Source organism: Pinus tabuliformis, chromosome 2_2 (assembly GCF_031772625.1).
Source record: "Pinus tabuliformis cultivar Carrire ecotype Pingquan chromosome 2_2, CPIR1, whole genome shotgun sequence".
Lineage (NCBI taxonomy): Eukaryota > Viridiplantae > Streptophyta > Pinopsida > Pinales > Pinaceae > Pinus > Pinus tabuliformis.
Genome location: NC_142300.1, coordinates 684835642 through 684860991, shown reverse-complemented (window position 1 = coordinate 684860991; position 25350 = coordinate 684835642). Strand labels below are relative to the sequence as shown.

Genomic DNA, 25350 nt, shown 5'->3' with positions numbered 1-25350 from the left:
CAATGGCAAAGGAAAAAGGAATGCGGGACATCAAGGAAATGGTCGACCCTCCAGGAAATCAAGGAACTGTAGGTATGAAGAATCAAATGTTGTTAACAATAAGAAAAAAGAGTACTACCTTATATCGGCCCTCTCCAATGCCTCTCCTCCGGACACTTTGGGAATTTGGCTGATTGATAGTGGTTCCTCAAGGCACTTCACCGGATACAAGGAAGCCCTCTCTAATCTAATAGAAAAAAGAGAAACTTGGAGATCATCCTTGGAGACGATGCCACCTATCTCGTGAAGGGAGTAGGGAATGTTACCCTTCAATTGAATCAAGGTAACACTATTCATTTGCAAGAAGTACTATATGTACATGATCTCAAGAAGAACCTAGTGAACCTAGTGTCCATTTCAGCCATGGAGGACAAAGGATTCAAGGTGGCATTCGTCGATGGAAAGGTACGTGTTTGGAAAAAAAAATTTAAAAATGCTTTTACTCTTGGGTTCAGGGTTGACACTTTGTATCAAGTTGGAGGAAGTCCATTGGGAGCCATGTCATGCGACACATCTCTACAATCTGAACTATGGCACCGGAGGTTTGCCCTTCTTCATTATAAGGCCCTGCCCGATGTGAGACAAATGGTGACAGGTATGCCCGAGTTCAAAGTAGAGCATGAAGGTGTATGTCCGAGATGTGCAGAAGGAAAACTTACAAGGGGACGATTCCCCTCAAGTAATAGCAAGACCACAGATATATTGCAATTGATCCACTCCAACATATCTGGTAAGATGCCCGTAAACTCTTTGGGAGGATACTTATATTATCTCACCTTTATGGATGATTATTCTCGCAAGACGTGGATCTACTCCTTGAAGAAGAAGGATGAAGTGTTCACCTAGTTCCGACACTTCAAAGCCTTGATTGAAAACCAATCCGAGAAGAAAACCAAGATATTAAGGATTGATAATGGGACAGAGTACAAATCCAATGAATTCCAAGATTATTGCAAAGAAGTTGGTATTAAGAGGGAGACTACAACGCCATACACTCCTGAGCAGAATGGTGTGGCTGAAAGGAAGAATCGCTCTATTGTAGAAGCAGTTCGTGCCATGCTTCATGATCAAGGCCTTCCGAAGTTCCTATCGGTTGAAGTTGCAAATACCACCATGTATGTTCAAAATTGATGCCCTCATCAAGCATTGGACTCCAAGACTCTCGAAGAAATGTTCACTGGTAAGAAACCTGATGTCTCTCATTTTAAAATTTTTGGAAGTCTCGTATATTTTCATGTGCCGAAAAAGAAAAGAAGCAAACTGGGTGCATTTTTGAAGAAAGGAATTATTGTGGGCTATAGTGAAAATTCTAAGGGATATAGAATTTATGTGGCTAGTCAAAAGGAAGTTGAGATAAGTCATGATGTCACCTTCGACGAAGATATGGCCCTCAAGAAGATCAACAACCTTCCTATCCTAAGGAAGGACAAAGAAGCTGACACAAGAAATCAAGGTGCAAAAGAAGATGAAACGATGTCTAATGTTGATGAACCTATGGATCCTATTAATCCTCCTCCTCCAAAAGGAGACCCTCATGGCTTAGGGAGACTCTCGAAGATGTCGAGAGGCACATTGCACCATGCGGGACCTTCCGTGAAAGCAAGAAGCCGAACAGGTATGAAGGATATTTGACCGCCATGAGCACTATCATTCAAAATGAGCCTTCATCATTCGAAGACGCTGTGAAGCATCAAGTATGGAAGGATGCTATGAATGAAGAATACGTGTCAATAATGAAGAATGATGTCTGGGATATGGTCCCTAGACCCCAGGTCAAATCGGTTGTCACCTCTAAGTGGCTCTACAATCAAGCATGGCGCTGCTGGAAGTGCAGAAAAGTTCAAGGCTCGCTTTGTTGCTTGAGGCTTCTCTCAAAAGGAAGGTGTAGCTTACGATGATATATTTGCACATGTTGCCTGATACACCACGATCCGCTCGATCATAGCCCTTGCTGCCTCGCAAAGATGGAAACTACATCAGATGGATGTCAAGACCGCTTTCTTGCATGGTTCAATCAAAGAGGAAATCTATGTTGAACAACCCGAGGAGTTTGAGGTTCATGATCGAGAATCTCATGTATGCAAGTTGAAGAAAGCTCTCTATGGATTGAAGCAAGAACCTTGGGCTTGGTATGAGAGGATCGATAGCTATCTGATGAAGTTGGGATTCACTAGAAGTGAAGCCGATCCGGACCTTTACTTTAAGGTTGAAAATGATAAACCTCTCATTCTAGTACTTTATGTGGACGACCTCTTTCTGACAGGTGAGACCCTCTCATTCACAAATGTAAGGAGGAGTTGGCTTCTGAATTTGAGATGAAGGACCTAGGACCGTTGCGCTATTTCTTAGGGTTGGAGGTCTAGCAAAATCCACGTGAAATTTTCCTCTCTCAAGGAAAATATGTTGTGAAGATATAGGAAAGATTTGGGATGGTGGACTGCAAGCCTGTGACTACTCCGTTGGAACTTAACTTTAAGAAGTTATGTGGTAGTGTTGTTGGACTTGAATTGAAAAATGCTTCTAATTATCGTCAACTCATAAGAGCATTGATGTTCATGGTAAATTCCCGTCCGGACATATGTTTTGCAGTTAACACATTGAGTCGATATATGGTTGAGCCTCATCATATACATTGGATTGGTGCCAAGAATCTTCTGAGATATCTTCGGAGCACAATCACTCATGGACTGAGATACACTGCCAAAGATGTGAGGCTGAATGGTTATTCTAATGTTGATTGCGCTGGCAGTGTGGTGGATCGCAAAGAGCACTTCTAGATGTTGTTTTTCTTTGGGTTTTGCTTCGATATCCTGAAAAAGCACGAAGCAAAAATCGGTTGCCTTGAGCATCACTGAGGCCGAATACATCGTTGCTAGTATGGCCTCCTGTGAAGTTGTCCAGTTGAGGAAGCTCTTCAGTGAGCTATCTGGACATGTGTTGGATACCACCGTGATCCTCTGCGACAACCAGAGTGGGATCCGATTATCAGAGAATCCCATGTTTCATAATCGCTCCAAGAATATAGATATCAGATACCACTTTATCCAGGATATGGTACAACAAGCAGCAATAAGGCTCCATCACATTGGGACTGATGTGCAGGTCGCCAATATTCTAATAAAGCCCTTGGGGAAGGTCAAGTTCTTGTCATTCCGAGAACAACTTGGAGTCATGGAGAGACCCTCTTATGAGGGTCCCATATTAGATGGACATTGAGCTCTAGGAGCTCCGAGGGGCTTGGGATACTTCTTGGAGCGATAAGCAACCATAGTGTGAGTGGTTCAGCCTTCCCCTAGTGGTTTGTTGTGTACACAGTGAGTGGTTCAACCTTCCCCTGTGATACCCCTTGGTGACATGTACGCAGGATGAGTGGTTCATCCTTCTCCTGCTGAGACATCCTACCCATGCAGTCTGGGACTCATGGGAAGTACCTCTCATCTGGCCAATGAGTAGGGAAATGAGGATAGGGACCATAGTACTAGCAATGGACGCATCGTGTACTACCGTACTCCCTATGCTAGGATGACTGATATTGATCTAGAATCAATTGGAACTGACTTCGGGTCAGTAAGAGTGGTATGAGACACACTCTTTTAATTGGAACTGACTTTGGGTCAGTAACAGTGGCATGACACACTCTCCTTTGATTGGGACTGACTTCGGGTCAGTAGAGAATGGTATGATACATTCTCGATCACTTCTTTTTCTTCATAGTTCAGCAAAGCAAAGCAGTGCATAGCAGTGCATTGATAGCAGAGATAGTATAGATTGGCAGATGGATTAGCAGATGGAGTTCTCCCTAGTTGAGAGGGAGAGTTAAAATTGGCAACTAGGGCCAAACTCCACATGGGTCATCTTATTTATGATAGCTAATATTTTTCTTGGATTCCTCTCTCTGAGAGGTGTAGGATTGATCTAAAGATCATCTGATTCTGACATGTACAAATGAAGTTATGAATTAATTTTGATTATGGTCAAATTGTCAAGGTTAGCCAGCAAACTTATGTAGGCTCAGAAGCCCAACAGTCACGTCTATTCATCCTCAACGTTCCATATAAATAGAAGGTGACTTAGCCTCATTTGGACACACTCATCTTCACACTTCTCTCTCTCTCTCCTCATTGATTGGGTACGGATTTCTAGGCCTCTCTCTCTCTCCACGCGTCCGAAATTTCAAGAGTGAAATTTCAGGATGCAGAAATTTTAGGGGAGCAAAATTTTAGGAGGCCAAACTTTAAGGAGCCCGACTTTCTGGACAGTTTGACCAAGTGTTGACCAACATTGACTGCAGTTAGGGTTGACCACAGGTGGGTTGTTTCCCCAAACTTTCACTGGGCTGAATTTGACTGTTTTGAGGGTTGTTTTATCTTTCTGTTTGGAGGCTTAAGTTGACCGATTTGTTGAGGGTCAAATCTGCGCTTTGACCAGGGTTGACTTTTCTAGTTAGGGCTCTTTTGCTGCTGTTATAAATTATCAGATTTGTAAATTGTACTATCTCTCTCTGCTGAACTATTGAAGACTAAAAGAAGATTTGATCAAGGGTTTCCCCACATTGGGGTTTGTCCCTAGCTAGTGCCACATCTTGTGTCCTCTTGTCTTGGCTTGTCTTCTATTGTTTATGTTTATGTTCTATTTGTGTTTTACTATCCTGTTGATGTGATTGCTAATCTAAATATTGCTAGTGGGCTAATAAAGAAATTGAAGTAAAATTGCTCTAAAGCATAGAATATACCAATGTTGCCTAAAAGTAACAAGTTGTGTATTTGTTCCATTATAAATTGTTGAGAATCGAATACCAAGGGATGGGTTCGGAAAGTCTAACAGAGAGGAGGTCGAGTGCTCCTTATATAGTGATCTAAGGTGCTCCAAGGGGCGTGTTTCAAGTGTTGGGCCGACTTAAGCAAATTTCAACCAACCTGTACTTTGGAGGCAAAATAATTTTAATTTTAAATTTCAAATTCTTCATGTTTGATTTTTCCTTTTTAGGGCCAACTTTGTTAAGAATATGCAACGTCGGTCAAATTCCACTTTGGATAGTTCGCTTGATGGAGACAATAATTGCATTGAATTCCTCTTTTCGAGACGACCAAAATCGACCTAAAGATCACTCAAATCCGATAAGGGAAAGTGTATTTATTAATAAAATCCCACATGTGCATATTTGAAAAGGTCGACCCTAAAGCAAAGCGGACCCTCTTGGAAGGTTATAAATAGAAGTGACCTTTACCTCATTTGGACACAATCATGAAACACTCTTTTATCTTGGTTTTTGGCTCGCACAAGTCTGAAGCTCGTCCGCAGAGAATCAAGTTTGCTCTGAGGTGAAATTGCACAGTCCGAAGCTCACATTTCAGATCTAGGGTTTTGGGCCACAGTCTAAGGCACATCACAGAAAGGATCTCGACCACAATTGCTCCCACAGAGGCTCATGTGTACGATTGGAGCCTTGCAGTCGCATAGAGAATAATTTCACTGTGCATGCGGCCGAGAGCTAGGGTTTTCACAGACAGTCGCTCACTCGCCACATATCAAATCTGGCCCTAGTCGCTCGCTTGCCAAGCTTAAGGGTGCAACTGGGCTGCTAAAGTCACTCGGATGACTCCTCCATGTGACTAGGAACTAAAAGATGAAATCTCAGGTGTCCAAAGACTTCGCTCAATGATCGCAGGGTTTGGCAGTTGACTACAGTCAGTGGCAGTTCAATCAGATTTCAAAATCAGTGTTTTGGTTATAACCTTTGTTGGGTTTGTTTCATAGATGTTATAGTTATTTTTGTTGGTTCGCTGCATAGATGAAGATATGGATCATTGTACTCTCTTTTGATGAATCATTTGACGACAATGTACAAGAAGAAGAATTTTCAAGAGTTTTCCCCATAGTGGGTTTTGCCCTGGTCTTTGACCAATCCTAGTGTCTCTGTGTGAATGTTTTTCTTCTATTGTTCCTTCATGTTCCGCTGCATTGATGATAATGATATTGTTCTTTCTACATAGTCGCATATGATGATAAATAATGATGTAAATCTTAATAATGTTACGATGTTATGGGGTGAACTTAATGTGTTAATGATAAAATGCAATTATCAAAGCAAAGAACAATATAGCCCTAAGAAAAATTAACATGGAATTAGAGTTGGGCTGAAGAAAAGTCATAGAGATCACCCCCATGGAGACACCTTTGATGGAAGCAAGAAAAGATGGAGGGGACTTAAAAGAATTCTAGGGTTTGGAGAACGCCTTAGGCAATTTGTGTATTAGGGTTTGATCGATATTATGAAGTTAGGATTTGAGAGAAACCATGGTTTATGGCAAGATTTGAGATATGAAATCTAGAAACCCTAGCATAGTCAGAGTAAAGATGTTCAAGCACTTGTGACAGATTTGATCAAGCCCTAGATGGGATAGTCTCTAGTAGGCCTGGTTGTTGATAAAGTTGATCAAGGGCAACATTGTTATGTGGACAATGGACAGTTATGGCTCTTGAAGGTTGGCTCAAGAGGGAGAGGATCACCTCTCATTGAAGATAAGTATTTGTTGACCTATGATGCTCCTTTATGTCTTTACTTTTATCTAGACTTACAGATTTGATTATTGTTTTGATCATTACTTATACTTCCTGCATGTATATTTGAGTATTTGGATGTTTCTAACCTCCTTGATGAGTTGTAACAAGAGGATCCTTCTTGAGGATCATTTGAGATGCAGGAAAGAAAAGATAGAGCTAGAAAAGGTAAAGAGGCAACTGATGAAAAAGATGACTAAGTGCTCATGCTGCCTATGTCAAATAAAAGGATGCACGGGTATTTTTATGCATGATATATTGTTTCAATGTTATGGCAAGGTAAGTCCTAAGGTATGATGAGAATGTCTCCTTCTCGAATGGTTCATGCATGCATATGAAAGTGATTTGGATTCATGGTTCATATGATGAAATGGTACACTTGGTATTGAACAAGTATCTTACTTCTAGACACAATGAACTTCTTGATTCTTGGCTACTTAATGTTGATGTTTCGCTAGCATCTATCTTTTGGATATCTTGATCCAATAAAGAAGGCTAGCACCTTGACTCTAGTAGATGATACTCTTGACACTTGACATGCATAAGACATGATGGATTTCATATAGATGGTTAGTTCATTGATTTCTATATACAATACTATTGATGATGCTTGTGATGAGGATGATGAAAGCATGGAAAAAGGGTTGATACTCTTGTTGTTTTGATAAAGTTTTGTTGAATACCCTGACTTGATGATAGAAGCATAACAATATGATTATCATATGGTAAAATTGAATGACCTGACTTGATTCTATTGATAATGATAAGCATGCTAACCATGATGATAGAAGTCTAACAATAAGTTTGATATTCATAATTTTCTTGTTGACCTTGGTAAGTTAGTAATTATGCCCTATGGTAAATTTGGATTAAGCTATTTAAGTGATATTGTGTTCATGATCTTTGAAGTGTGATGTCATATCTGTCCGCTGCCCTTATCATTTGACTATAACCCTTGACAAAAGATTGATGACATGATGTGATGATAAAGTAGTTGATTCTAGCATGTTATGACCATGAGGGATATATGTTTGACTTTATGATCTAACAGATCTGTTGATGCATTATAGATAGGTTGATGGCATGAATGAAGATGACTGAAGATGATACCTATTTAGAGGGAGAATCTCTTTATAAGATTCTTACTCCTATTACCATTTGCATTATATGTATATTCTTTACTATTGAAATATAATTTATGGGCATGAATAGACAGACATCTGACATTGTTGATCTGCAGCAAAGGTCTGATCTGAGGAGAGATAGTTTTATCTCACTCTAAGACTCAGTCGCACAGAAGAAAGCCTACAAGTGCGACTATAACCTCCCAACCGCACGGATGTAACCTCAAGGGTGCGACCGAGGCACTGAGTCAATTCTAAGCCAGGGTTTGGAAATTCGGAAGCCACAGTCACTCGCATAACATCTTGAAGAGTGCGACTGTAATCTCCCAGTCGCTCAGAGGAAGGCCTATGGGTGCGACTATGCTTGTTGGACATAAAAATGAAGTTTTGTGCATGAAATCAGATGTTCTCCTGAAGGATATCAGTCCTACAGACATGAAGCAAACATCAAAAAGATCTATGAGAAGGAAAGTTTGAATGTTTACTATAATATGAAAATATAGACTGAACGTGTGTTTAGGTGATCAGAACATACATATAGATATGTCATTATGTTTGAAGTTTGTGCTACAAGAGTTTGGAATGATTTGGCTGATTGATATAGATGAGCAGCGTTTGGAGTTTTGTCATGATAATGACTTGGAACTTTGACTTGATGTTGAGATATGTTCCAAACTATAGATCTCACCATGGTAGCGAATTTGGGATTTGACCTGATGACTAATGATTTGATTTGACGATTGATGATTTGCCTTGATGAGAATGATATATGAGCATAGTAACTTCCAATGACCAATATTGGTATTCGATAATGGTTTTGCATTGGCCTCCTTGTTCTTAGCACATTGGTTGAAGTATTGACAGTGGTGATTCAATGTGAAGCAATCTAACAATGAATGGATGGTATTTGCATGACTTATTCTTGGTGTATGCATTTGCATCTAGTGACTTATATTATGAGCATATTGTTTGGGAAAAGACTACTTGTTGACATAAATAAAGTCATAACTTGACATTTGGATGAAGTTTGGCATGACAATAGATGAAGTCTTGACTTGAAGAGAGCTCTACTTGTGATATTGTGATGATTTTGATATTGGTTCTGATCTGACATCTAAACTTCGTTAAGTTGACTTAGTTGATTTGACTTTACAATATTGACTTAGGTGAGGCTGAGCATATTGGTTTGGAAAAGTGTTCTTGTGAAAAATCGGAAACTCGATTCCTATTGCAGCAACTGAAAATAATTCTCCTAATTGTTAAATTAATTTTTAACAATTTATTTACTGTGTGCTACAGCAAATACTGAATCAATCACACTGCAATCTACACAAATAAAACTACGAAAAAATAAACACTAGAAGAAATATTAGCACACGCACATAAAAAGACAGTTATTTTTGGACCAATGTTGCCGGAAAAACCCAACTCGGGAAAACCGATGCAGCATTTGAAGGTTTTATTATTATGCAACAATGAAATAATCTGAGTACAAATGGATGTTGAAACTGGCAATCCTATAGAGAAATATTGGCAAGAAAATCTACTGAGGAGAAATTCCTCAATCCACAGGCAAATCCCAACACTTACCTCAGCTCAAATTGAGCCATCCAAACTACCTGTGTGCAATCACTGTGTCACCCTAGCGCAATTGTTGCTGCTCTCAGCTTGGAACAGCTTCTCCTCAAGCCGTATGACCAGCTGTTGTCTGGGAAAACGTCTCTCCTGACCTATAGAACCTCTGCCTAGCTTCTGGCACTGAAATTCCGCTTCTCCCCAACAAATCGACTTTGTCTCTAGAGGCTACTGCGCTACTTTACGTTAACCTCACTATGGTTTCTCTACCTCTCTGCAAATGCACTCACCGGATCTAGAAATCTTCCTCCAACTTCACTATCCCTGCCAGTGTTGATAATATCGGTATCGGGAAAATATCGGCGAGGGTCCAGAAAATATCTTATCGGCAATATCGATGAAAATATCGGCAAATATCGGCAAGCATAAAAAATGCATAATATATTCATTTTTTTTCAGATTTTTAAACATATAAAGCAAAACAACATGAAATAAACACATTGGCACATAAATATGAAGAAAACACTGATATATATGATGTCAAATAGAAATGATATATCAAAGGCGATACCAAATCCTGCTGATCCCTGATAATTGTCCATTCAAGGACTCAAATGTGGAGAACCAATACAAAATAACATCACATATATAAAAGTATCTCATCATCATGAGTTATATGTAGCATAACAAATAAAACTAGCAGCTATCTATCTACTGCCCTCTCCCCCTTTTACGGGAAAACATGATGGGTTGTTTGCCAGGCCTGCCCCTAGTAGTAGAAGACCCTGACCCTGCCTCTGCACGTAATGTCAAATAAATTTAAAACCCTTGCATTTTGAAATGGAAAACAAAAATCAAGCAAAATGATTGTAGGGAAGAATAAGATTGTCTCACTGTTCTTGGCACTTGCAGCTTAGAGAAATCTTCGTTGTTGGTGGCAAATTGGCAATAGCGGCTATGGAACGTTCAAACCCTCCTTGGCGGCAACCACATTCCTTCTCCAGCGCTCAAAAGACAAAATGACATGAAAAAAAAAAACAAAAAACTGAATTTTATAGGCCGCGCGGAAAGTTTTCACCGTCACCGGGCGATATTTTCCGTCGTCGCGCGATATTTTCCGAAATATCGGCGATATTTCGGAAATCACGCGATATTTTCGAAACCTTAAAATATCGCGATATTTGGTCGGCGATATTTCAGCTCGCTGAAAATATCGCAATATTTCCGAATATCGCCGATATCTCGGCGATATTATCAACATTGATCCCTGCCCCTCTCTCACTACTTTGATTTCTCTAGCTCTCTCTCTGACAACTGAATGTTTCTACTCATGAAATCGATCTGCCAAGAAATCGAATTGCTCAAGTGATTTCTCCAAGCCCCATCGACTTCTTCTTATAATCCATTGTTGAGACTTCAATGACCAAGATTAGATCTTAATCGATGGCTAGGATTAACTTGAAGCTGATCCGTGTGAGTTTCTAGAACATTCACACCATAACTTAGTTAATTCTGATTAATTAGTCACGTTCCCCAAGTTTGGACTTAGGAAATATTTAAAAACTGACTAATAATCTAATTAAGCCATTTCTAGGCAAAATTTCCAAAAACAATTTTTGGGTTTTGGAGATCTCATGTATTCTAGCCTCTCCACAATATTTCATGGCTAGAACACATCCGATGCTACAAAACCTAACACTCCCTCTTAGCAAGGAATGTGTTCTAGTGCTACTGCCCCCTGTAGCACCACCCTCTCTCTGCATCATCTCATGCCACGTTGTTGGTGTCCCACTGTTGCTTCCCACCAACTACTGCGCAACTCTGATATGTGTTGCATCTGTGCTGTTGCTGACTCTGCAAACTGTTGTCAACACTGCATCTGCACTGCAACTCCCTCTCCATCTGTGGTTCTTGCAATTGCGACATCTGCAACTGAAAAGCATCCTAACTACTGAATCAATTGTGATCAGTATGATACATCTGTCACCCGAGTCTCTAATTGTTGCTAGTATCTGCGCTGTCATTGAGACGTCTGCATTGTTGTTGACTCTGCATTGTGCCACTTTGCATTGCTGCCAACTCTACATTACGTTGCCCGGTATCTGACTGCAACTAGACTCTACAATTGTCACTCTGGCATCTAACTATATCTACTGCCACTGATCCATCCTGCTACAAAATATTGTCGGCCCCATAGCAAGGTATTGATTCAAGAGGTGGACCTCCTCAAGAATCATGCCCATCTGTAGCACTCTGAGGCTACAACACCAAGTCACCCCACGTGACTCCTAGGGGTATGTCAGCAAACATGGAGAAGTCTTCCTCTAGCCTGGAGGAAAGCCTATCGATCTTTGTTGATGTTGCTTGCTAGTCCTACTTCTCCTCCTTGTCCTTCTTCTTGAGAGGAAACTGGGTGATGTAGTGGCCAAGCTCACCACATCTAAAGCACTTGACCTTCAACAGGTCCTTCTTCTTTCGTTGCTCCCCCTGTCCCTGATTAGGACCCTTCGATGCGAGGACCACACTCTCCTCCTGCTTCACCTGCTTCGGTTCGTTGTTGTTGCCACTGATGGAGCTCTTCAAAAGAGCTCGTCTCAACTCCTGCTGCAAATCAGCCCATGTCCTGTCCCAACTTGGCAAAGTTTCTCTGCCCAAGATACTTTGGACAAATACTTGCCACTCCTCTGAGACATTATTGGGTGTCAATCGTACTAGCTATGTGGGTTGAGGCACTGCCCCAACAGCGGACAACTGATCTCGAATCTCTTGAATTCTGGTGAGGAAGGGGTCTATGCTTTCCCCTTTTTGCATCTTGGTGCTTCTCAGCTTTTCCTCCAAGTACATCTTGCGTTGCTCGGAAGTGCCTTGGTATAGCTTGGAAAGTGTATCCCACATCTCTTTGGTCGCTCCCTTCGCCGCTATGTGTGATACAACATGATCCCGGACACCATCTAGGATCAATCGCTTCGCCCTCGCCATCTCCTTTCGGTATTCCTTCAGCGGCTTTACATCCGTGGGGGTAGCTACCACTACATCAATATATAGCTTCAGGCCATATTCATCCAAAAGGAAGGACATCCTTGCCTTCCAGATGACATAGTTGGAAGCATCATCCAACCTATCCTAATCTCGAAGTCCAGCAGTGGCCATCTGAGAATGATGTCGAAAATCTCTTCCCTTTCTACTCAATTGTTGTTACTCAGTCATCGCTCAGTTGGTGTTACTCGGTCACTGCTGCTACTCGATCAATGTTGTTACTTGGTCGTTGCTGCTACTCGATCATTGTTGCTACTTGGCCGCCACTGTTATTCGGTTATTGTTGCTACTTGGCCACTGTTGCTACTCTGCAAGGAAATTCGAACTTCTTGGGACTAGAAGTTCCCTAAGGAAAATTTTCCCTCTCGGTGTGTGCTAGTCTTCCTCTCGACGCTAGTTGTGCTCTAGCAACTGCTGCGTCCAGCTAGACATCTGCTCTGCGAAAAATACCGGTTGCTCCCTCTGGAGAGATCGAATTTTTTTGTCCCTCTCAGAAAAATTGATTTCTCCTCGAGAATTCATCTTCTTGGCCAAGGTAATTGTGCTGCCTCTTGGGTTTCGAACTGTTGCCTCTCAATGAATAGCAAAATTCCTTCTTCACTACTGAGCACTCCGACTGCTCATCTGTGCTATGATACCGTGTGAAAAATCGGAAACCTGATTCCTATTGCAGCAACTGAAAATAATTCTCCTAATTGTTAAATTAATCTTTAACAATTTATTTATTATATGCTACAACAAATACTGAATCAATCACACTACAATCTACACAAATAAAACTGCGGAAGAAATAAACACTGGAAGAAATACTAGCACACACATAAAATGACACAGTTATTTAACTTACTTTTTGGACCAATTTCCCCGAAAAAACCCAACTCGAGAAAACCGATGCAGCAACTGAGAGTTTTATTATTATGCAGCAGTGAAATAATGTGAGTACAACTGGATGCCGAAACTGGAAATCCTACAGAGAAATATTGGCAAGAAAATCTAGTGAGGAGAAATTCCTCACTCCACAGGCAAATCCCGGCACCGACCTCAGCTCAAATTGAGTCGTCCAAACTGCCTTTGTGCAGTCACTGCGTCATTCTAGCGCAATTGTTGTTGCTCTCAGCTTGGAACAACTTCTCCTCAAGCCGTTTGACTAGCTGTTGACTAGGAGAATGTCTCTCTTGGCCTCTAGAACATCTGCCCAACTTCTAGCACTGAAATTCTGCGTCAACCTCGCTATGGCTTCTTTGCCTCTCTGCAAACGCACTCACCGGATCTGGAAACCTTCCTCTGACTTCACTGTCCCTACCCCTCTCTCACTACTTTGATTTCTCTTGCTCTCTCTCCGACAACTGAATGTTGCTACTCAAGAAATCGATCTTTCAAGAAATTGAATTGCTCAAGTGATTTCTCCAAGCCCCATCGACTTCTTCTTATAATCCTCTATTGAGACTTCAATGGCCAAGATTAGATCTTAATCGATGGCTACGATTAACTTGAAGTCGATCTGTGTGAATTTTTAGAACATTCACACCATAACTTAATTAATTCTAATTAATTAGTCATATTCCCTAAAAGTTTAGACTTAGGAAATATTTAAAAACTGACTAATAATCTAATTAAGTCATTTGTAGGCGGAATTTCCAAAAATGATTTCTGGGTTTTGGAGATCTCATATATCCTAGCCTCTCCACAATATTTGGTGGCTAGAACACATCCGATGCTACAAAAACTAATCGTTGTGTTAGCAGAGAGCATTATATGAAGCAAGCTCCTTGATCCTGATATGTCCATATTTGCGCAGTTATCTGATGAAGTCAAGATGATGTGTTGATCCAAACCTCTACTTTAGACGTGTTTCAAGGTATGACTTTGATTTTGATTTTGGTTTTATACTGATGGTCTGCTCTTGACAGGAAATGGGCCTATGATGATGAATCATGGCATGATGAATCGATTTTTGAAGTTGGGAAAAGATAATCTATATTGTGAATCTATTGAAGAAGTATTGGAAAGTGGAAATGCAAATTCTCGGACACTCCAAGATGTTGTGAAGAGATATTGTTGAACTTGACATGGCAACCGTCAGTTGATTGAGGCATTAATGTTTCGTTTTGAACATACGTCCGCATATATATATATATAATGTACATAGAACCTGAATGAGTGCGTGATTGAGCTGCTTCACTCACATACAATGGCCACTGAGCATCCTTCAAGATACTTGCATGAGACGATCAATTTTGATCTGAGATATTCATCCTACAATATGTGGCTACATGAATGTAGTAATGATGTTTGGGATTATTGCATCTGGGTGTTGCCTTAGTATGAGATTTGCCATGATATCTTCAATGAGAGGTCCATAGCACAACCGAGGTTGAGTACGATGTTGCTAGCATGGCTAGCTATGAGGCAGGATGAAGAAGCTCCTTAGAGAGTCATCTGAGCAGGATCTGGATATGACATGGATACGTTATGATGACAAAGAGTAGGATCAGTCTAGCAGAGAATCCCATATATAGCTAGGACTGAGTTACCCTCATATATTGAGATAGTGCTGTTGTACGAGACAAGCCCGGGATTGTGGTTGGCACCTCCTTGAGAAGGAGGATGAATATGGTATCCTTTTTGTGATATATATATGAATGTTTATGTTCTAATATGATATTTGATTTGATGTCCTGTAAGAACAGGAGACTGCTGCTATTGCAATATAATGATCAAGTTGATACCAGATATAAGTATGATGAGAGTAGCGCTAATTGAGGACAATGAGCCAACTCTTCCTCCCTTGTTTGAGCTCCCAAGGTGTGGAATTGAAATCGAGGGCTCTTGGGGTTGAGGGAACTCTGAACAATAGGGTATCACCTCTATCTGTTACCCATAGGGTTGGAGATGTTGCTCCCCTATCTTCATAAGGTCGGAGATGTTGCTCCCCTATCTGATCTATGCAGAGTATACCCAAGTTGGCATCATACCCACAAGCAAGGCTTGTTGGGAATACTGATCCCCGTTTTGCCAACGAATTGAGAGTGTACTTATGGTGTACGACCCAAGTCGATTATAATGCATGTGTTCTACCACATGAATGCCTAGTCATCGATGGGAAGATCAACAGGGAATAGGATTGGGTTGAGATTTGCTCCCCTATACGGTTCTGAGTTGAGAATGAGCTCACCAATGTGATTCCAGGGTTGAGATGTGCTCGCCTGTGTGTTTGGATATCCTATTGCTCGATATGGGGTTGTAGATGTATCACTCCCCCATGAGATTCTAGGTCGAGATGTGCTCCCTGATGTGGTGTAGAAATTTCTGTTTTCCCACCCCGGTTTTCAGTTTCTCCTTATTTCTCCCATATAGTTAAATGCCCTTTCCCATAACTATACATTTAACAAGCTGGAAAAAATAAATTTGCTGAATACACAAATTCTGAAAATTTTACAGAATTCTGGAAATTGCAGAAATAAAAATCAGCAGTAATAAACAGCCATTAAAACACATTTAAACACTGAGATTTTTTGTCAATGTAACCCTAGAAAAACCCCCTACAACTCTTGGGGAAAACCAGTTCGAGAGCTCTTCTTTATTTCTGAAAATGCCTTTTTCACAGTGAGAAATATTCAGCGAAAAATCAGCAAGCAAATTTACAACTTATCTCTTTTCCCATGCCTCATAGCAAACTGGAAATTACAGCAAACATGACAGCAATAAATGTTGTATGGCCTCCTCGATTTTCGTGCCCACTTTCAGCATCAAATTCAGTTGTACGGACGACATTGAATGCATTGTACGGCCTACAATAAATGCGTTGTACGGCCCTCGTTTTGCATGCAGAAAAATCAACAAACTACTCCTCGATTTTTGTGCAAACCACTCCTCGAAAATCGTGCCAAAATCTGCCTTTCATTGTGTGTTGAACCAGATGTACAAATCTGTTCAACTGCTGCCTTGGAATGTGTGCCAAGCTGCTGTCTCCTTCTCCTCCCTGCTCAGAAATCTCTCTTGCTCTCTTGCTCTCATTCTCCCAATCTGCTCATGAAAGAATAAATGACCTTTTCCCTTTTCCTCCTTTAATCTAACCCCAAGTGACTTTTGGGTGATCCCTAAATCCAATGGCTGAAATAAATTAAGATCTAAGGCTGAGATTAAATGCTCATTTAAATCTCACTTTTTATTTTTTAATTCACCCCACTTTAATAAAGACCCACTTAGTCATTTATTTCCAAAGTCACTTTTCCTTTCTAATTTTTCATTGACTTTATAAAAGTCACTTTAAAATTAAACTTAGTAACTTTATCACTTAAAGTCACTTTTAAATTAAATTTAACTTTATAAAATTATGAAGTCACTTTAGGAGAAAAATTAAATTCTTTTGGACACTTTTCCCTAGGCCAAAGATCAAAGCCTAAGGGAACCACTTGTCCTCCGGTACCAAATTTCAACATGTGGTTCAAGATTGAGATGTGCTCCCTAATGATATGCTCTCTAATGATGATGTTAATTGACTCCCCACTGATGATATTCTGGATAGTAGCTCGCTGACAGAGATACTGAGTAATAGCCTGATGAATAGAGGGTGGTAGCTTAAGCTCCCCTTTGATAACAAATTCTTCTTTTAGAGTCAATAATGTTCAGCATATGAACAGGGAAAATCAAGAGATAAGCAAAAATAAGCAAGAGATGAATCGAGATGATCAGTGATGATACGAGATGATGAGATACTTGAGATGAGATATATGATGACATGATGAGATATTGGTCGAAGGTTAGATATTGACAGGTGGAATTCCCCCAAGCTGAGAGGGAGTGTTAAAAATATGCAACTATGGTCAAATTCCACTTTGGACAACTCACTTGATGGAGATAATGATTGCATTGAATTCCTCTTTTCAAGAAGACCAAAATTGACCTAAAGATCACTCAAATTGGATAAGGGAAGGTGTATTTATGAATAAAATCTCACATGTGCATATTTGATAAGGTTGGCCCTAAAGCAAAGTGGACCTTCTTGGAAGGCTATAAATACAAGTGACCTCCTCATTTGCACACAACCATGAGACACTCTTCTATCTTGATTTTTGGTTCGCACAGGTCTAAGGCTCGTCCGCGGAGGATCAAGTTCGTTATGAGGTGAAATTCCAAGGTCTGAAGCTTGCATTTCAAATCTAGGGTTTTGGGCCACAGTCACACGCACAACAAAGAAAGCATCTTGACCACAGTCGCTCCCACAAAGGCTCATGCAGGCTCCAGTTGCACAGACAACTCACTGTGAATGCGATAGACACAGTCGCTCGCTCGCCACAAATCAAATCCAGCCCTAGTCGCTCGCTCGCCAAGCTTAAGGGTGCAACTAGGCTACTAAAATCGCTAGGATGATTCCTCCTTCATGCGACTAGGAACTAAAAGATGAAATCTCAGTTGTCCAAAGATTTCCCTTAGTGACCGCAGGGTTCGGCAGTTGACTGTAGTCAGTGACAGTTCAGTACAGATTTCAAAATCAGTGTTTTGAGTATAAGCTTTGTTGGGTTTGTTTCATGGATGTTATAATTGTTTTTGTTGGTTAGCTGCATAGATGAGGATATGGATCATTGTACTCTCTTTTACTAAATCATTTGATGACAATCTATAAGAAGAAGAATTTGCAAGGGTTTTCCCCATAGTGGGTTTTGCCCTGGTCTCTTGCCAGTCCTGGTGTGTGAATGTTTTTCTTCTATTGTTATTTTATGTTATTCTGCATTGATGATGATGATATTTTTCTTTCTACATAGTTGCATATGATAATGAATAATGATGTAAATTTGAATAATGGTATGATGTTATGGGGTGAACTTAATGTGTTAATGATAAAATGCAATTATCAAAGCAAAGAACAATATAGCCCTAAGAAAAATTAACAAACTTGTATACCGATCGAAGCTACAATAAAATCAACAGTTTGTACATTTTTTTTCTAAATTTGTTCCTCAATCAAATTCCACTTTACTACTAATGCATGCAAATGATGAATGTAGAATTTGGCACAAAAGGTTTGGACATTTAAATTTCAAATGTGTGCAACAACTTAGCAAACAAGGCATGGTAGAAGGCCTACCTATCATAGAATTTTCAAATGATGATTGTGAAGGATGTGCTCTTGGAAAGCATCCACAAGAAAAGTTTGGGAAGGGGCATGCATGGAGAGCCTCCTCTCCCTTGCAGCTTAAGTTTGGGAAGGGGCATGCATAGAGAGCCTCCTCTCCCTTGCAGCTTGTTCCTAGTGATCTTATGGGGCCATTTCTAGATCTTTCTATGAGCACATATGTACTAAGATTCATAGATGATTACACAAGATACATATGGGTGTATTTTCTCAAACTCAAATTTGAAGTGTTTGAACATCTAAAGATTTTCAAAGCACATGAAGAGAAGTAATCTAGAAAGATGATCAAGATCCTTCGCATAGAGAATGGGGGGGAGTATGTCAACAAGGATGTCCAACATCTTTGTGATGAAGCAGGATTACACTTGAAGAACAAAATTCCTTACACTCTGCAGCAAAACGAATTAGCTAAGAAAAAGAACAAACCCTTGAAAGGGATGGTTGATTGCATGTTGCATGTAAGGTCCCTTCCTTCCAAATTGAGTTGAATCAATCAATTGTGCTTCGTACATAGAAAACATATCTCCTCACAAATCTATTACAAGAAAAATGCCTTTTGAAGAATGCAATGCATTGATATGCAACCGAAAGTCACACACTTCCGCATTTTGGTATCTCACACATGGGCCCACATTCTTACAAAAAAGAGGAAGGTTTTGGAGCCTCAAAGCAAAGTGTGCATCTTTGTTGGAAATTTAGATGGTGTAAAGGGATACAAACTACTAGATCTTTCAACAAGAAAGCTTTTCATTGAGAGGAGCGTCTACTTTGAATAAAATCCCTTGCACACATCTAAGGAACAACATGCAAAAACTTTTTTGCTTCTTCCTATAACAAATCTAAGAGTTCAAGTGTCCTTTCATTCAAATCAAGTTTCAAATCTAGGTTTTGAAGTTGATTCAGAAGATCATGAGCTTGCATGCGAAGATTCAAATCCTCGCCCACTTTTGCCACAGAAGTGGCGCCTCATGAGTGATCCTACCACAATATCTCAATTTGAAGAAGCACCTCATGAACTCACAGCTACAGAACTAGTTATGTCCATGCATTATTACATGGTTCTAGCATTTGACCCTCAGACTTATACAGAAGATGCAGGGAATCCTTTATAGGAAGCTACTACGAACGAGAAGTACAACTCCCTCATTAAGAACCAAACTTGGGACTTGATTCTGCTTCCTTTAGATTGTAAGCTTGTTAGATGCAAGTGGGTCTACAAGACAAAGGCAGTAGAAAATGGACTTGTGAGTAAATACAAAGCATGGTTGATGGCTAAAGGTTTTCAACAGGTTTATGGCATCGATTATGATGAAACTTTTGCTCCAATGGCCAAAATGGACTCTATCCAGCTAACTCTTGCCATTGCAGCAACAAAAAGGTGGGAGGTTCACCACATGGATGTGAAGAATGCATTTCTTCATGGTGATTTCAAAGAGGAAATTTACATGGAGCGGCCGCAATGGTACATAAAGAATTCATCTTTAGTTCTAACTCAAGAAGTCTCTCAATGGCTTCAGGCAAGCACCTAGAGAATGGTATGCTAAAATGGATTCCTATTTATTGTCTCAACATTTCATTCAATGTAAATCTAATCCAAATGTTTATATCTTGAGAACATTTGACTTTGTGTTGATCATAATGCTCTATGTAGATGACCTACTAATCATAGATTGTTCAATCTTAACCATTGTTGCAATCAAAACCACTTTACATTTGTCACGACATATATGGGTTTGTTACACTTCTTCCTTGAACTGGAAATCAACTAGAATGATTCAAGGATCAAAATTGGTCAGACCAAGTATGTTAGAGATCTCTTGGTTCGCTTTCACATGACCAACTGTAAGCCAACAACTACACCTTTCTTATTGGGAGTACACCTTGAGGAAGGCAAGGATACACCATTGGTTGATTGCACCATGTACAAACAACTTGTCAGGAGTCTCCTCTATCTCACTCTCATCCAAATCTCTCATATGCAATAGGTGCACTTTTCAAATACATGCAGGAGCTACATTGGAAAGTTGCCAAGCACATACACAAACATGTCTAAGGAACCACCAGCGATGGGATTCATTATCCAGCAAGATGCACTTTGGATCTCATTGGCCACACTGATTCAGATTATGTTGGCGCTAACATTGATCGCAAGTTCACTTCAAGATATGTTCTCAGTTTGGGATTCGACCCCATTTTTGGTCAAGCAAAAAGCAATTCATGATTGCTTCATCATCAACAAGACCAAATACACAGGTGCAACCAACATTTCCATTCAAGCCATTTGGTTGCAGAACTTCTTCGTTGAACTTAGTATCGTATTTCATAGCTCAAATGTCATCTAGTGCAACAATCAAAGCACACTAAAGTTTTGCAAAGATCCAGTGCAATGACAACGAACAAAACACATCGAAATCCACATGCACTACATCAAGGATCGATACATCATGAGGTCATTGACTTGCAGTACTACCCACGATTGAATAGACATTGACATCATCACAAAGACTTTCACCAAGCAAAAGTTTCACTTTCTACAAGACCGCCTTGGGGTGAAGGACACAACTGCTTGGCAGTTGTATTTCTTTTTCACCATTGTATTTTGATGGGGGTTTTGTTTACATGTGGTCTTCCTTCTTTCCTTAGTTGTTCTGTGTTACTTAAACACATTATAAAATGGGTACCTTACATGGCTTCTTGCCAAGACCCATTCATTGTGTTCTCCCTAGTAGTGCTTTAGAGGTGGTATTAGAGATATTAAATACATTTAGTTTCATTTCGGTTATACTACTTCCATTAGACTAGTGAGTGGAGTCAGCAATGGCAACCTCATTATTATCACCAAAATAGCACTCAACAAGTGCATGCATGAGTTTTACTCTCTACTTGCATGAGACAGTTAAATAGGTACTGCATGACCAATTAATTAGAACTAGGTGTCAGTTTTTCTTCAGTGCATATCCACATCTCTCTAGATTCACTACTATTGCACATTAGTTCAACTATGCAGAGTATATCATATGTAATTTGTACTCTCCTATTTATTTTGTGTGTGAATAGAAATCATTCATTTTATTTTTCTCAAATTGTTTTCCTCTTTCCTACTTGCAAGTTTTGTTCGTTGTTTTCTAGCTAGATCCATTTTCTGCTGGTTTAGCGACAATTTCACAAGGTTTAGTAAAATCCCATTATAGGAAAGAAGCAATTACATTTAGTAAGTACCTACCGCCTCTTTTACAGTAATTAATTATTACCAGTTTTATTTACCTAAAATTTGATAGATTCATAATATTGATACCCTCTTAACTTTTAAAGGGAAGGATCAATGAAACCTAAAGCTAGAAAACTGATATAGATTATCCACAAACTCACAGATATACGGTTGTACTTTTTGAAATTTTGGGATGAAAAGCTATCTAAAGAAACTTAAATATTTAAATACATGGTGGAAATTTAAACAATGGTACTGTAAACTACTCTTATAAATAAAAGAAACTCGTTATCCAAGAACAAGACAACAGGAAAGTTATACATACATGACTGTCAAGAGGATCACTTTCAGAGCTATCTGCTGCAAGCTCAAAATCGCAAAGGATGTAGATACAACTGGATCTGCAGTGATGTGTGGCATAGCTGCATGTCCACCTTTTCCTTCTCTAACAGCTTCAAAAATGCATGACCCTGCCAAAATTGGCCGTGGGGCTGATTGCATAGTCCCAGTTGAGAGATAAGGTGCAACATGAATTGCAAATATGGCTTCTGCATCTCCAAGTGCACCTTCACAAATCATGTAAGCAGCACCTGCACCTCCTTCTTCGGCTGGTTGAAAATAAGTCTTACAGTGCCCTTTACGAGTTCATAATAGAGCGAAAAACGATTTGAATAAACCAAACGGGCAGTTGTATTAAGCAAGAAACCATATCAAATAGCTTATACGACAACCAAACACATTTCCGTTGTAGCTGAGAATGTAAACGTCAGATTGAGTCGGTTTAATATATGAACTAAAGTAGACATATGGCCATATTGAAAAGCATATAATCTGGGTAAGAATTATATTAATGAAAAGCCTATAATCTGGGTAAATTTTATATTTAAATTAAAAACCAAATTCGAATCCATCTAAAAGAAATGTCAATATAGTTTGTTTTGAATCCAAATGAAATTGAGAATATAATTTTGTTAGCATAACGAGCACCTTTCAGTTTAAAGTTTTGAACTCTTTATTACTTGCATCTATACAAGCCTGCAAAGCACCTGGAGTTTATCTTTGTGTTTATAAAGCAATTTGGCAGCTCCAAGAAGCATAGCAACACGTGCATCATGCCCACAAGCACGCATTTTGCCGATGTTCATACTTTTGTGCTCCCAATCTACGAGCTCCTTCACATTACAAGTCAAATCATTGAATTAGAAAAGGTCAAATACCCAAGCAGGGACAAACAAACAGTAATAAAAGCGTAAATAAGACAATGCTAAAAAGAAGAATGGCGAAACTAAACATAATTTGAATATTGTACTCATTCGGTTGCGGGATAGAAGCATTACTGTTCCTCCACGATGATAATACAATCTTGCCTCAAGCCTTATGTACCTTACTACCCTTATCAGAGAATGCGGAGGACTGGATGCAAGTTAGGTAGACCTTTCATAGCCTCGTAATTGTTTTTGATAAACCCCAAGGTGTTAAAACGATACTTGAGACTCGAGAGCAGGAAAGCTGCTATATCCAGAGAATCCCCTTGGTATAAGTGCTGTACTTTCTTTAGATGGCACTGTCCAAAAACCTGGGCCACTAATCATTATCAAAGTTTGTCGTACTGTTTTTATCTTAAGAACAGTTGAAAGTTTATTACTGGCAATTGCTGGTAAATTTATTCTGCTCTCTGGTTTGTCCAGGTCAAGTTCATCCTTGCAAATGAGATTGTTTTGGAGATGTTAATAACCAGCTGAATGAAGTTTTGTGTTTCTCAGGAGCTAGTCACCTGAATTTTGATGTTCTGGCTCTCGGTTATTTCCTAGCCTTGGGTTGCAAGTTCCTCGTGCCAAGTCGGTGGCTGACTGATGGAATCCACGACCTACAAGAGCCAGGTCAGCGTGGAGGCAGCCATCCAATTGTTACGATTCCTTATTTTATTCTGACGGTAATCATTAATTTGCTCCTAGCACTTGACAATCTATGCGATGTTGGGTGTTGATGCAAACCCCTAATCTACAGCAGGCCCTAAAGGGTGGCCAGGATTTCAACATTATGGAACCCTACACTCTATCCTATTATACATATAAAACGTTCGCAAAATGAGCTGGCGGACGAACTATCAAAGAAAGGTTTGCAGTCTCCATGTGGCATGTGGCATCTGAGCATCACTGCAGAATCCATCACACACTTTATTCAGCCATTCTCCATGCCGGGTATATAGAGTTGACTCTATTCTGGTATGTTTCATGATCCCGTACATATTATACTGTCTTATGGCCAGGTATTACGTTTTTTGTCTGAATATCTCTTTACAATAGTCTACATACTTGATCTATCAAAAAGAAATATGTATATTCTGAAAAGTTACGTTCAGATTTTGGGCTCCATCCAGCTCTTCTTCAAAATGTTCATAATGTACATGTTTTTCTTATATATAATATAAATATTATACAGCTTTTTCTTTTGAAAAAAAAGGGTGGCCAGGATTTATGGCTTGGCTAAGTTACCGGAAACTCCTGAATAATTTTCCAGAAACGCGGATCCACGGATTCCCGTTTCCAATACATAAATGGATACGATTCTTGTCTGAAACGCTGTAAAAACGTTTTTGTGCCATTTCAAAAAATCGGAAACTTTAAATTTGGAATTGGATATGTTTCCAAGGGATTTAAATTTTTTTTGGATCCATTTCCGGATTTCTCCGAAAACAGATCCACGAAAATTGTGATCAAAATCCACCCTTAAAATGTTAAAAAGCTTGAAAATTTGTATGGCCATAAATAAATAATAAAAATGAAGAACTCAGATTTGCAAATAAACTCATTATAAACAGAGTCTCATAAAGTCTTTTCAAAATCTTTAGAAACAACGACACTCCATATATTTATCAAAGATTCTTACTAAGAAAAAGATAGATATTCAAAAATGCAAATAAAAGGGTTTGATGAATGTCTTCGTAAAGAGATTTATTTGAGCGATTAAATTTCATTTTGGTTAAGGTTTTGTTAATTGTCATTGATTTTGCTCTTGATTTCATAAATCCCTCTAATATAACAAATCTTCTCTAGCCAATCTTGTGCCTACATATAGTCATGAGACTAAGCTGACATTGAGAAGATTGAAATGTTCAAATAGGTCTTGATGGAATATCCCAGTGGTCCCATCGGCCTTTTAATTGCCATGCAAGGAAGATAGATATCATCTGCCCTGCATGACACATTCTTTGAAGGAGTTGGACCCGAAAGCACAAACACTGTAGCATTTTTTATTACATTATTAATGATGATGATAATATGTTGAATGTTATAATAATCACTAATGATGATGACAATGTTTATGCTGAATTGATGATGATGATTTGTTTATGTTGAATTCATGACGATGACTATGCATTTTTAGATATAGATTCTAGATTCTAAAAGATGAATATATATATATGCATGTCGTTTCCTTGCCGTATCATATCCTAATATTTTGAAAATTTGTCGGATCCATTTCAAACCCCGTATCCTTATCCGTTTCAGTGCAACTTAGATTTACGGATAGTCTAATTACTAGACGTCCCTATCACCAGGGCTCAAAGCTTCAAACTCTGGTCTGTTTGCTTGTTACCAGTTATCCAGGAGCTATACCTCAGTCTCCTACAAATTATGAGGCTGTGAGCTCAAAGCTTCAAACCTTTG

The 25350-nt window shown here is 39.5% G+C and overlaps 1 pseudogene; it reads right to left on the bottom strand.

Moving 5' to 3' along the window:
* Positions 1-12014: 12014 nt before the first annotated feature.
* Positions 12015-25350, bottom strand: part of LOC149194517 (IAA-amino acid hydrolase ILR1-like 7) — a 56865-nt pseudogene continuing 43529 nt past the window's right edge.